This window comes from Carcharodon carcharias, chromosome 3 (assembly GCF_017639515.1).
Source record: "Carcharodon carcharias isolate sCarCar2 chromosome 3, sCarCar2.pri, whole genome shotgun sequence".
NCBI classification, from domain to species: domain Eukaryota; kingdom Metazoa; phylum Chordata; class Chondrichthyes; order Lamniformes; family Lamnidae; genus Carcharodon; species Carcharodon carcharias.
In genome coordinates this window covers 187,083,728-187,098,816 of record NC_054469.1, presented here as the reverse complement: position 1 = coordinate 187,098,816, position 15,089 = coordinate 187,083,728, and the positions used below count along the sequence as shown (strand labels likewise).

Here is a 15,089-nt window from a genome sequence, read left to right as displayed (position 1 = left end):
ATAGTCATCTACTATAATTCGTCTTTCCTAAAAATGGAATTCTCTTCCTCAGTCTTTTCTTAGGCTTTGAAAAGCCAAGCATTAAAGAACAAAAGGTCATCAGGTAATCTTTACTTCATGATTTACAAATAATCATTTGACAGTACAGAAATTGAGTATTGCTGAAAAAATACATTTTGTCGAAGTTTTTCATCTTGCACTCATCAGGACAATCGCAAGAATACCAATTTCAGGGGAAGCAACAGCTTTATATGGTATGAGAAGATAATGCTGATTGGTTGGTAAGTGGACTCTGATTGGTAGAGAAATTGCTATGGAGAATGCACCAGTTAATGGTGACTGACAGTTAACTGCCAAGCATTGTTTGAAATTTTAAATCAGGCACCTTGACTCTGATTGGTCAAGGTATTACCCTGAGGAATGGCTATCACTTAATTTGTTTAGCTGAAACAGGTGGAATGTGTGTACATGTTCTTTCTGTCTACAAAGAACAGGGTCTTGTGCATTAATATATGTAGTTTCCAGTATATGCAAATATGCCACATTGCGAGCCCGACTGACAATCTTAAATTGGTTTTCAGCATAATTTTTGGCACACGGAGGATTATTTAGCAATCTATCTGACCATAATGTCAAAGATTGGATAAGTAAATCAAAAAATGCAGCAAAGCATACGTGATCCAAAACTGGAAAAACGACATGACCATTTGAGTCTCCAGGAGCTTTTTAATTCATTTTATTCATTTTTATTTTACCATTGAATCACTGATTAGCCTATCAATCTTCAGAAAAGCATTATTGTGCCTAATAGAAATCATATAATAATAAAATGAAAACAAATTCAAATTAACCCAATCCTCACACTCTCTTTCTTGGCAACAAATTGCCTTCGCACAATTCCAAATTAAGGAAGAGCCAGATGTATAAAGAAAAGCTCAAAATAAACTGGTTAAAACTTATTATTCCAATACATCAGTTGTATATACCAACAGTCTCCAGACTTCAAAATTTGATGGTGCTGTAACAGATCCGCATGATCAAACACAAGAAGATAGCTAATCAAATAAAGTAATTCAATGCCACTAAAATGGTCCATTAATTTTATTGTTGTAATTAATGTCACTAAAAGATGGAGTCGATGTGTTTTATGATAGTCGACCAATGTACTTTTGCAAATTGACAGAAAGGATGTATGCATCAACTATATCTTTTTTTCAAATTACTTACTAATCAACTCAAACATATTTGCTCAATGGGCATCAATTTCACATCTTACTTTACTGAATTTTTATTACTAGACATTTTCTGAGCAACTTTGTGTTCAGACTTGACTAGATATGTTAAAATTGCCTAAGGTTTCTTCTTGACTTGAGAAACCAGAATTAACCAAATGACCTTACCCCAACTTGGTTGCTCAGTTAACTATCTAACTTTTGACCTGTCATGTTATCTAACTGTATAGCAATTAATATGTGCACACTGGGATTATCCATATTAACCCCATCTCAGTTGATATTGCTATTGCATGGATACTTACAACACCTGTTCTAAATGTCCCATCATTCTGGGACTAGCTAAACACTCGCACAATTAGCAGTAAACTTGGCTTATGTAACCCTCATTGAATAGTTTTTCTTCAGTCATAGGTTTTCCTTTCCCATTGGGTAACAACTCAATGGTTTACCATTGCATGTGCTACAGCATGCTGATACACCCCCTTATATGCAAAGTCGGTCAAGTGTTAAATTTCTCCACGTGGTTGGTGACTGCCTCTCTAACATACGTCACTATGACTTAGGCCCTTAGTTCTCGCGAGAATTAATATTTTGGGGCCCAGGACCCAACTTAAATGGATAAATTGCAACATTTGTGGAAACTGTTTTCTTTTGCATTGATTTTTTTTAAATAAGTTTCAGCAAATTGCTTTATGCATATTTTAATAGATGCATACAATACTCTATTCCTATTGGCCAATTCATCGGTATGCAAATTACGTTAAACGTCACTTCCAGGTGGAATCGAGCGCCATTTTGTCAAGAACGTTACGGTTCTGAAGTGAATTTATGACAAAAGATAAGAAATTAGAAAAAAATCATTAAGCATTTGACTGCGTAACAGCGAGCAGCGGAAAGTTGGAAAACGGGTTAAGGTTAGTCGGGTCAGCGAATTTGGCGCGCAATGTTTTGAGTGGAAAGGGGGTGGGGTGAATAGCTCCCTCTTTCAGCTCTGCCTGGTAGTGAGGGGTTGAGGTAGTGGCGCCGCTATCACTTAACTCGCAATGTCCTTCCCCACCCCAAACTCAACAGGAGCCATGCGCGTCCACTCCACCTTCCCCCGCCCCCCCCAAAACAAACTGCACCTTTAACTCTCATTGACTAAATCTGGGTACTCTTACTCGCAACTGGTTGGTGCGAGTGTGCTTGTGGCTGAGCTGTCTGGGTTTTTTTTTTATCTCTTCTCTCTTTTTCTCTCTCTTGCTTTGTATCTCCCGTGCCTTGTAGATAAGTACCAGCCAACAGGTGAGCGAGTTCACTGCAGCCCGGCGACTGGCTGCTGCTGGTGCGGGCGGTGGCAGTACCTGGGCTTGCACCTCCCCTTTCTCCCTCTTTGCAGAGGATGTCTTCAACTTGTTCAAAGGCGCAAACTTGAACCGTTGGTTGTGACACCCCGCAAGGCTGGGAAAAAGAAGAGATTTCCCTCGCAAACCAAACTACCGGTGTGAAGTGGATGTGTGCGAGGAAATTTCAACACTTACTCCTGCGCGTTAGTCATTACCTGACAATTGCATTGAGCATTTTTAAAGTAACTTCCATAGGTACTTAGCTGTGTGACATTTAAAATACTTTTTTTGTGATTCTTTTTGGGGGGGTGGGGAGAGGACGATGGCGGCAAAAAATAAATTGATTTCACGCGAAACACATTTAATAAAATGTGGAAGAAATAGATACATGCAGTTGAAGTATCAGAAGTTGACATGTTCCTCTGCCCGTATGTAGTTGATTTATTGTAATCACTGATTTGACTTGGTGTACTTCATTGCACTCGTTTGTAATATATTGAAAAATAGTGCAGTATAGGAAGAATTAACATTTTTATGTATAGTATTGGTGAAACATTGCCCTATGACTATTGCCCTAGAGTACTTGCAATGTTGTGTTCCACGTGATGGCAAACTTTTATTTTATCAAAGTTTTAGAATCACTTTCATACATTCTCGAGATTCTGTAACAAAGTCAAAAGTGTAAACATTGCCGTAAATATAGCCCATCGGTCGTCAAGATCGAGCCAAGTTGGTTGCAAGTGTTAGATGCTATATTTCCTTTAGGGATTACTAAAGTAGCAGTTTAGAACATTCATTGAATCGTATATTAATTTGATTTTGGCTACTTCAGCAATGTTTAAGGCATGGTATGTACCATTTTTAGATCAGTATAGTTTCTTAAGCAGTATTTTACCCTGATTCTTTTTTTTTTCTTCCAGTCTGAGTACAGCTAACCACGTGATCAACTGGTATTTATTCTATTTGACGGGCTCTCAGCAAATGCCAGTGAAGGCAGGCCAAGTGGGGGCGGGATTTGGCTTGTTTCAGGTCAGTGTTGACCACGTGACTGTTTCCGTGGTAACTAGCTCATTGGGTTCTGAATGGTGTGATTGGTCTCTGGAAACAAGGTGATTGGAAAGTTGATATCTCATTGGTTAATAAGTGCTACACTTTATTGGTTGGTTATAATCACGTGACAACAAATAAATTACATCACGAAGACAGTGACATCAGAGCAGCTTCAATTGTTAAATCATTTTTCATCGGATGTAAAACTAATTACATAACACGTAAATGGGCCATTTGGCCCAACTGGTGTATGCTCCACCGGCTGTTTCATTTCACCCTATTCCTTCTCCCTCATGTAATTTCCTCTTGAAGACTTCGCCTCACTATTACCATGTGGTGGGAAGTTGCATTTTCTGGATAACAAAGTTTCTGCTACATTTATTAATGATTATTTTATATTTATGACCCCTGGTTTTAGACTGTCACAAATGGAAGCATCTTTACATTTACCCTATCATACCCTTTCATATTTTTAAAGATCATATGAGTTCACCTCTTAGCTCCCTTTTCTAGCAAAAAGAGCCCAACCTGTTAACCCTGTTGGTCATGCCCTCTCAGTTCTGGTGTCAGCATTGTGAATGTTTTTTGTACTTTCTCCAATGCCTGTTTACATACTTTTTGCAATTTGGCGACTAGAGCTTTTCACAGTATTCTACAGTCATGTTACCAGGGTCATGGATTGGGCTGTTGCACTGTTCTTTTACAAATGAGATGTCATGCAGGTAAATATGCAAAGGTTAACAAGAAATATATACTGCATATAATACAATAAATGCCCACTTAACTTTGCAGACCACTCCATGGGTAATCACTTCTTTCTTAAAGCCCAGCCTTTTTCTCCATTTACCTAGACCAATGTTTTCAAATGTTTGTACCTAGCCCCATCGCTCGTGACCATTGACAGGTACCATGGAGGCCACCTGCAACTAATTATCCTTTCTTGGGAGCCCAGGAATTACTGACACATTCTTCGAGATCTCTAGCCTAACTTTAAGATAGTCTCGGCTATCCAAAAACTGTGTACACAACTGCATCCTAGCAGAGGTGAACAAAGTTTGAATAACCAGTTACTAAGCCAACAAATAGACAATTAATGACTACCCTCGTGCCCAGTGACAAGACCAAGTTATTATCTTAGTACTGTACCACATATTGCTGTAAAATGAGGTGCCATTGGCTGCAAAATTTTTCTCCTGCCCATCCCACTGGTCAGCGCAATTCTTGTAACTTTTAAAAATTAGTATATCAGTACAAATCAAGATATCTTTAGTCATTGTGTAGATCATTATTACTTTTTGCTGTTGAAATATCTCCGTGATTAACTTAGTTATGATTCTTTAGCATTGGACTTCCAAGTTGAGACCTGTTATCAAATTATACTTTTGACTCTCTTTATTTTTCACATGGGCTTTCCCTCAGCGATATTTTAGTCTCAGCTGAATATGGGATGAGAAATTGGTGGGTAGGAATCTACCTGCACTGTTTTTAAAAAAAAAACTCTAATTTCCATCATTGGTATTTGAGTGATTGCACTGTTTTAAGGAATGTGGCTGCTTGAAGAATTTGACAATCAGTTGACTTCAGTGATTCTCCACAACTTTATTGAAAATTATATTGTCATTGGTTTGGTGGGAAACTGTCTCGATTGTTACTGCGGTTGGCCCCTTATCACCAGATCGCGCTTTGCCTCTCCAGGCTCCTCTGCTTTCTTCTCCTTCAAGCACCTCAGCTTGTTCTATGCCTTTCATCTCTTCTATAAAATTCTTGTTCTTAATTGCCCAGTCCCCAGTCCTACAGTGTTTCTCTCAGATGTTCTCCCTCCTTTCTTCTCTCAGACTCTACACAGAGTGACTCTTCAGCTTTGCTGAACTTCTTTCTCAATCAACCTTGCCTGTCTTCTCTTATTTCATTGCCTTCCAGTCCTGCGCTACATATATTAATAGACAGAAAGAACATGTGTACACATTGCTCCTGTTTCAGCTAGTTAGTCATTTGCTTTGCTGATTCATTCTTCAGGGCAATGTCTTGATCAGTCAGAGTCAAGCTACCTGGTTTAAATTTCAAACAATGCTTGGCAGTTAACTGTCAGTCACCATCAACCAGTGCATTTTCCATGGCAACGTCTCTACCAATCAGCACTCTTCTCATACAGTATAAATTGTTGTACCCTTCTTAAATTTGGTATTCTTGCGAATTGTCCTGATGAGTGCAAGACAAAAAGCTTTGACAAAGTCTCTCTTTTCAGCAGTACTAAAGTCCTTATTCATAGCTGGTCCATTTCTAAAGGCATTATAGCAAAACCAGAGGGAATGTCAGTTGGTTGCCTCCGTGTACTTTGCAGCTGCAATGGTTTCTATTGAAGTTATTGCCAAACAGAAGTCTACCTTCCCTATTTGTTTAAAAAATGTTGGAAAGGTTTTAGAAACAACACATGCACTATAAACAAATACATTATAAACACTGCTGCATGATCAATAGGTTAACTTAAATCTTCACTTTGGGGAAGAACATTCCAAATATTTGAAAAATCAATGTAAGATGTTCACACCTGGCTGGCAATCAACTTGTGCAACAGTACCAGGAAGTCATGCTCCCAGTGACCATACGCTAAGGTGAATGAGAAATTGAGAGTCTACTCACCTGGTTTAAAAGGCACTGGACTTTCAGTGCTGAGTCGTAAAATTCAGCCAATCTGTGCTTTAAACCAAAAAGTTTGAATTCTAAGGCAGAAAAGGACAGTTGGGTTCAGAAGGCTGTGCTGGGGTGAAAGTGTGCTGGGGTGAAAGTGTGCTGCAGGCTGTATGTTTGACACCCTTGCCCTATGCTCTGGAATCCCCTCCCTACACTAGTCATCTCCCTCACCTTTAAAACCCATCTGCTTTTTGTCGCTTTTCCTTTGCCTTGACATCTCTTTTTTTTTCTGATTATACTTTCATTAAATGCCTTTTGGATGTCTTTTACGTTAAAGGTGCTGTGTTTCTCAACTTTCAGAAGTTAAGGTGATAGGTTGCTGCTACAAACTGAACTAGGAATACTTTGATATTGAAAATGCTGATTGGAATTGCTAGTTGACATGGAAAGGGAAATTAGTATTTTAAACCAAAATGTCAATGTTTTAAAACCTTTATATCCTACTTTTAATTAATACACTAAGGTTTTCAGGCCAATGGAAATCTTCAATCCTGTTAACATTTCATACAAGGTTTTAATTCCATCCTTTTAGCTAAACATATTTTAATGGTTCAACAGTGCTGAGGGTACTTTGGGGTAGTAAATGCTAATTGTTGAGCTTTTTATTGGAACAGAAATTGGAAATACATCTCTAATCAGAGAGCATCTGTTAAGAAAAAAACACAATTTAATGACCTTTTAGGTGTATACCTTTCAGAATTCTTATGAAGAGAGCACAGCCAAAATATCATAATGCATCTTTTCTTTTAGTGATGCTGATTAAGCTGCTGTGTATTTCTAACTTTTTCTGTTTCAGATTTCCAGCATTCGCAATTTTACTTTATTGGCTGCTGAACAACCCAGTGCTGATTTCAAAAACTCACTTCAAACAGAATCTATCCCCTTCTCAACAGCCTCTGGACTTGATTGCTGATCAAGACCACACTCTAGTATTAGAATACCAATTACAGGATTTTGCAATTGTTTATCTTTGACATTTTTTTATCAAATGGTCTTTGGGTTCAGTAGGATGAAATTGCTGAAGGTTTTGAAAATGTATTGAAGGAAATAAACACAAGTTAGCAACTGATTTTGTCTTCTCTGTAAACATACAGACAGATGGACCTAGTTTTTAGGAGATTAAGTAAAAGTCGATTTCTCTTTGCAAGTTCAAACAAAACTACTAGTAAGCACTGATGCACGGTATGTGCAGGGAGCACTGCAAGGCACGAGCACTTTAAAGTGCGGTGCTGTTAATGCAAGGAAATGCGAGAATGCATTGAAGCCCCTGATCACTCATATCTTGTAACAAACTGCCATATAACATAAAACTATATCTAAAATTGAGGTGGAAAAGAACCTAATCAAGATTTTGAAGGACATAATCAAACCATGTCATGACAAAACATTTGATTGAGACCTTTTCTTCAAATGGTTCTTGTGTAGTGACTATCATGACCATCTGTTTAATTGTTTAGTCCCTGGTAATTCTGATCAGACCTCGTAGAAGGTGAAATTCCCTGCTTACTCAAATGTCAAAGAATATTGCTTTAATAGTATACCACACACTATGAAACTTGACTGGTTGTATTTTACAGAAAACAATCTTGTCTCAACAAAGTGGAGTTGTAAAACTATATAGAATATTTGGTCAATTGTGTGCTTCTCCGTCAGAGCTAGATTTCCTTTCATACCTAAATACCTGTCAATTTTAAAAAATTTTTTTTACACACACATTATTTTATTTGGCATTAAGTGCTGGAATTATCTTCAATTTTTGAACTTTCTCAACGTATTGCTGTCCATTTTTTTTATGATAAATTGCCTAATTTTGAAACAAATTTCAGAATATCCTTAGGAATTAGAGCTAAAAGGTGCAAAGCTTCCATAGTCACTGTTCTTCAGTTACGTCCCGGTACTTACATTCTCTTTTCCAATGTCATTTAGTTTCTTGGATTAATGTGCCATTTTCACGTGTTATTAGAAACAATCTATTTGGAACCATATTAAATGTTTTCTGATGAGGCAGAATTATTCTTCACATCTGTAATCCACTGAATATCCGAAATAGGATAACTCTCAGGATCCCTGTCTAAAACAGTGAAGTAGGTTTTCTATGAGGCAGCAGTGAAGATTGATTTGGATGGTTAAAAATTCATTTTTGAGTGTGTTGTTCCCTGACTCCAATATTCCAGGATTGCACATTCTAGAATGGTCACCCCACAGCTGCAGAGCTCAGGAAGATAGTAAGTTGGTGACCATCTGGCAGAGTAGTAAAATAAAGGCCATGTAGGAATCCTCCGTGAGTGGAATCACAAACCGGTTTGCAGTGCTAATACTGGTGAAAGTCATGACACCTTCAAGGAGTGTCATCTGAAACAAATCCAGAGCACCTTGGAGCAAAGCACTGCACAGTGGATTGGCCAGTCGGTGAAGTAGACATGTTTCTGCAATTGCTGATGTGGGTGTTGCATAGGGTGTTTCCTACCTGGCTCCTGTGTAAAAGATATATCTGAATGGGTGCAGTACATTTTGTGAAGATAAGGAGAACAGCCAGCAGCTGTGGTCCATGTTGGAATCAACATGGGAAGGAAATAGCTTGAGGTCCTGCGTTAGGGTTTCACAAGATAGTGAGGAAGTTAAAGAGCTTGACAAAGGTGGTACCACGTGCTATTGATTTACAGGAGCACTAAGATAAAACAGGTTGTTGTGTGGCTGGAGAAATGATGCAGGGGGAGGCCTCAGATTTCTTGGGCAGGAGAAGATTGGCACATTGCAGCTTAACAGAGCTGGGACCAATGCCATTATGGAGTAATTAACTGTTGCTATGGGGGAGGGTATAACTAATTTGGAGTTGAAGCAGCACCTGGATGAAGCATCATGGGAAATGAGAGTCATAGAGACTTGGGAGAGACAATCAGCCTTAGCATAAAGTTGCTCAGAAGTAGGGATCGTGGGAAATGCAAGGCAGACTAGGATGAGTTTGGAGTGCATTTTTGTGCACAGAGTGAGGTTAATAAGGTTGATGGGCTGCAAGCACATTGCACCGTGGGATTATATAGTGGTAATAGAAACCTGGCTTAAACAAGGGGACTTTTGACTACATAGCATTCTGGAAAGATAGGGAAGCAAAAAAGGGGAGGGGTTTGTGGCAGTATTGATCAAACTTACTTTTGGAGTGCTGGAAAGGGATGTTCTTGAGGGTTCAAAAACAGAAACTGGCTAGAATTAAGGAATATTTGAGGAACTATTAAGCTGCTGCATGTGCACTGTAGGCCACCAAATAGTGAGAAGGACATAGAGGATTAAATTTTAAGGCAAATTTCAGAAAAATGCAAAAACTTTGCCTTGATGGTAATAGAGAATTCCAATTATCCTAATATAGACTGGGAAAATAATAGGCAAAAAAGTGAGGTATTTCTGAAATGTGCATGAGAACTTTCTTGACCCGTATGTTTCCAGTCCAACAAGGAAGATCAAGATTTCTTGGGGAAAATCTGGGGAATGAAGTGGAAGGAGCTTTTGGGAAATTGTGAAAAGGACAAGGAATAGTCAAACATGGAAATCTTCAATTGGAGGAGAGCTACTTCAAAAAGGTCCTGGCCCAGGTGGATTGGAATCAAAAATATCTGGAAAAACTCAGCAGGTCTGGCAGCATCGGTGGAAAAGAGCACAGTTGAGGTTTCGAGTCCTCATGACCCTTCCATGAGGACTTGAAACCTCAACTGTGCTCTTCTCCACTGATGCTGCCAGACCTGCTGAGTTTTTCCAGGTATTTCTGTTCTTGTTTTTGTTTTGGATTTCCAGCATCTGCAGTTCTTTGCTTTTATCTCGTGTTTAATTGACTGCCACTTCTCTTCAAGGAATGACTACCTTGAAGAAGTTTTGCTCTACTCTCCGTCAGGATTTTTGTATCTCTCTTTTGCCTTGTTCACCTTCATTGCTTTCCATTTCTCTCCTGGTGTTTGACAAGGTGTTTACTAAAACCCACTTTCACAGCCATATTTTCTTTCTCAGTGACTGTCTCCGTCTCCGACTTGCCCCACGTGCATTTCAACTGAAATTCCATCCCTCATGTTTCGAACCCACCCAGGGAGTTCTGTCGAAGGGTCATGATGACTCCACGTCAACTGTGCTCTTCTCCACCAATGCTGCCAGACCTGCTGAGTTTTTCCAGGTATTTCTGTTTTTGTTTTGGATTTCCAGCATCCGCAGTTCTTTGCTTTTATCTATGGATTGGAATCAAGATTGGCAGGTAAAACAGGAAATGAGTAATTGCTCTTTTTAAAGAGCAGAGAGTTCAGCTACAGGCTGGACACATGCCCATGGGAGGAAAAGAGAGGGCATCTAAAGCTAGAACTCTGTGATGAAAGATTGAAAGATTCCAATGAAACAGGAGGTGTGCAGTAAATGTAAGGGCTCAATACAGGAGAAAACCACATTGAATGCTGAAAGAATTGTTTAAAAAAAGAATGGATGAGAATAGATTAATGGGTAACATAAAAGAGGAACCAAGTTCTTTGACAATGGTTGTACTACTTACATATTTAGAAAAGAAAAGGGGGAGGATTGATTACAATCCAAAAAGATTATCTTGTGGAGGGCCCCCATGGTTCAGTGCCAGGACTATTGCTTTTTGTTTTGCTATATATAAATGATTTGGATAGAGTAGTTAAAAGTTTCAAAATTTGCTGATGGTCAAACTTGGAGCAACGGCAAATGGTGAGGATAACAGCAGTTGACTGCAACAAGACATAGGCAGGCGAGCAGGATGGGCAGACAAATAGTAGATGGTATTTAGTGTAGAGAAGTGTGGGATTATGCAGTTTGGCGGAAGGGATAAGGGGAGACAATATAGGCTGAATGACACAGTTCTAAAGTGTGCAGGAACAGAGGGATTTTGGAGGTGCATGTACATAGATCTTTGAAGGTGACAGGATATATTGAGAGCGGTTGGCAATCTGAGATCTTGGGCTTTATAAATAGAGGCTTTGAGTACAGAAGCAGAGATGCTATGCTGAACCTTTATAAAGCACTGGGTAGGCCACAGCCAGAGTATCGAATCTGCTTCTGGTCACCATGCTTTAGGAAGGATGAGGGTCCTTTAGATGCTCAGAGGAAATTTACCAGAATGGTTCCAGGGAGGAGGGATTTTAGCTACAAGGTGATGTTGGAGAAATTGGAGTTCTCCTTGGAGCAAAGGAGATTGAGGGGGGATTTGATGCAGATGTAGAAGATTATGATGGGTTTGGATAAGGTAGACTAGGAAAATCTGCTCCCATTTGCTGATGGTGCAAGAACAAGGAAACATGTTTGAAGTTTTGGGCAAGAGATGCAGGGGGAATGTGAGGAAGAACTTTTTCCAGGTAATGACCTGGAACTCACTACCCACAAGGATGTTGAAAGCAGAGAGGATCAATGATTTTGAAAAGGAACTGGGTGGGCAGTTGAAGGAAATAAATTTGCAGGGTTAAGGGGGTAGAACAGGGGAATGGGACTGACTGGATTGCTCTGTGGAGAGCTGACAAGAATTCTGGTGCAAATGGCACTTTCCTATGCTGTAAATGATTCTAACAAGGTAGGGTGTATGCCTGAGGAACTAAATGAATATTTGGCATTTGTCTCCAGTAAGAGGATGCTGCCAGTGTCACAGATGGATGCATCCTGGGATATTAAGAGAAGTATGGATGGAAGTTGCAGAGACTCTGGCTAGTTTTCTGATCCTCCTTTGGTTATAGGAGTGGTACCGGAGGACTAGAAGATTGCGAATGTTGCACCCTGTTCCTGAAAGTGGAGGGGGATAAACATAGCAATTATAGGCCAGTCAGCCCAATGTCAGTGTGAGGGAAATGCTGGGAGATAATCTGAGACAAATCTAATTGACACTTGGAAAAATGTGACAAATGGCAGCCAACATAGATTTGTGAAAGGCAAATCAAATTTGAGTTATTTGTAGGTAGTAACAGAGGGGTGGAGTTGAGGGTAGTGTCATTCAAAAGTCCTTTGATAATAGGCTTGTTTGCAAAATTAAACCTCATGAGCTTAAAGGGGCAGTGGCATTGTGAGCAACAATATTGGCAAATAGGCAAAAATCCAGACAATAGCTGTGAGCAATTTGTTTTTCAGAATTGGGGGAAATCTACAGTGGTATTCCCCAGTGTTCCATAGTGGAAATATTTTTGATATTAATAACCTGGACCTGGGTATCCATGGGCATAATTTCAAAGATTGTAGATGACACACAACTCAAATGTAGTGAACAGTGATGAGGATAATAGACTTCAAGAGTACATAATCAGATTGGTGAAATACTGGGTCAGATACTGGGTAGATGCATTTTAATGCAGAGAATTGTGAAGAGATGAGGCAGGGCAATATAAACTCATGTATAATTTTTTAAAAGGATGCAGGAAGAGAAACAGGGCTGATTGTTCATGAATCTTTGAAGGTAGGAGGGACTGTTGAGAAAGCAGTTAAAGCGTAGGGGATCTTCAGCTTTTAACAATAACTCAGTATAGTGTAAACCCATAATAGTATAAACGTGTGAAAGTTATGCTAAACCTTTATAAATATAGCTGTGGAGTACTTTGTCCGATTCTGGCCGTCAAAAGAGATTTACTAGAATGGTTCCAGGAATATGTAACTTTAGTTAAATGGAGGGATTGGAGAAGCAGTGGCAGCTTTCCTTAGCTTAAGGGGAGATTTAATAGAAGTGCCCAAAATCATAGTTTTGATGGAGTATAGAGGGAGAGGCAGAGTGTCAGTTTTTTATTATTCTTTCATGTGGGTGTCACTGGCAAGGCCAGTATTTGTTGCCCACCCTTAATTGCCCTTGAGCTGAGTGGCTTGTTAGGCCATTTCAGAAAGCAGTTAAGAGGCAACCACATTGCTGTGGGCCTGGAGTCACATGTAAACCAGGTAAGGACAGCAGATTTCCTCCCCTCAAGGCATTAGTGGATCAGATGGGTTTTTACAACAATCAATGATAGAAATGATGACCATGAAACTGATACTAGCTTTCAATTCCAGATTTATTAATTGAATTTAAATTCCACCAGCTGCTGTGGCGGGATTTGAATCCCTGTCCCCAGCCCATGAGTCTGGCCCTCTGGATCACTAGTCCAGTGACATTACCATGATGCCTCCATCTCCTCCTGTTACCACAACACAGATTTAAGGTATTTGTTGGAGGAACCAGCACTGAGAAAAGGGGAATTTTTGTTTTGTAAAGCAAGTTGTGATCTGGAATGTACTGCCTGGAGGAGCGGTGGGAACAGTTCAAGGGTGGCTTTCAAAACTGAATGGGGCAAATACTTGGCGGGAGAATTGTTCCATTGCTATGAGGAAATGGAACTAGTTGGACAGCTTTTACAAAGAGCCAACACGGGCATGATGGACTAAATGGCCACTTGTGCTGTATTTTACATTCCATAGGCGAGTCATCAAGTCGAGAGTCAATACTACTTTCACTTAAGAAATAGTTCATTGATCTTCCACCAAGTAATACTCTTAGTTGTTATTTCTCTGTCTCGAAGAATCCTAGTTTTCATTCAGTTTCTTCTATCTGAGAAGTTTATAATGGATATAGTTGGACATGAGGTTAGCACTCCGTGTCCCTCTTGAATTTTGACATAAAAAATGATGATAAAAGAAATAGAAAGCTAACCGACTTATGGTCGCTGAGAAAATACTAGCTCTGCAATCTAGGGTCAAAAACCCAAATTTATGTTTGCTTGTGTCAAAATTTACAAACTATCCCACCTTGACTCAGCTTAAGGATGAGAGAATAATATGAAAAAGCTGTCAGACTTTGAGAGCCTTCTCTTCTACTTAGGCATATTACTTGTATTCATTTTAACTTAATTGATTCCCATTTAGATTCAACTCTGATGGATCCCAGTTGAGCAGCTTTGGAATGGTCTATTCCTGGATTAATGTTTGACTAATTGGGGGCACAGATTTTTCTGCACTGATCTTGAAAGAATCAGACGGAGTTTTCAGTCCCAATTGATGTAAGAACCCTGTGGAAGAACTTTGTTCTTATCTCAAGGTTTCCAGTTACAATCCACAATCTAAAATAGAACCCAGAGCATCAGCGATTCAGAAGGTTAAGCTGTCATTTAATGACATGTATTTTGGAGTTTTGCTTTATTATCTTTTGAGATGCAGAGAATATTTATGCAGCACTTTACTTTGGCTGAAAGAGTAGATTGCCTGCAGAAGCAGTAACCTCAACAGACAAAGTGGTCTTTCCTCACTTCAACTTTGTTACTGTAATGGTTTCACTTATTCTGACTAGTGACCATGTTTTGGCAGAATATTGTTGCATTACACATTTCAGTTCTACAATTAAGTTATAACAATTTGCATTTATGTGCACCTTTAACATAGGAAAATGTCCCAAGGTGCTTCACAGGAGTGTAACCAAACAAAAGTTAATCCAAAGAGATATTAGGATTGTGGGAAGGGATTAGAAACAGTGGAGAGAGTTGCAAGACTGTTGAGAGATTTGAACATGAAGGTGAAAATTTTCACGTTAAGAAGTTTGTGCACTGGGAGCCAGTGTAGACTGGTGAGCATTGGAAGATGAGAGTTAGGATATAGAAAGTATCGTTTTGAATGAGCCCATTTGTAGGGTGTAAAATGGGAAACTGTTCAGGAGAGCATTGGAATAGTCAAGTCTGAAGATAAAAGCATGGATGTTGATTTCAGCAGCAAGTGGACTGTGGGGCAGAGTTGGCTCATGCTACAGAGATAGAAGTAGGCAGACTTGGTGATGGAGAAGATGTGGTTTTGGAAGATCAGCTCC

General features: G+C 39.4%; 1 protein-coding gene across 4 annotated transcripts in view; it reads left to right on the top strand.

Annotated features, from left to right (window-relative positions):
- Positions 1-217: 217 nt before the first annotated feature.
- LOC121275861 (activity-dependent neuroprotector homeobox protein-like) overlaps positions 218-15,089 on the top strand; it is a 31,799-nt gene continuing 16,927 nt past the window's right edge. Inside the window, exons 1-2 of one of the 4 annotated variants that reach the window (XM_041183605.1) lie at positions 2,008-2,149; positions 3,481-3,589. The gene's annotated coding sequence lies outside the window, so the exon portion shown is untranslated. Of the gene's footprint in view, positions 282-2,007; positions 2,150-3,480; positions 3,670-15,089 lie in introns of those variants that run through there. The other 3 variants (XM_041183608.1, XM_041183606.1, XM_041183607.1) reach the window with 3 other exon arrangements.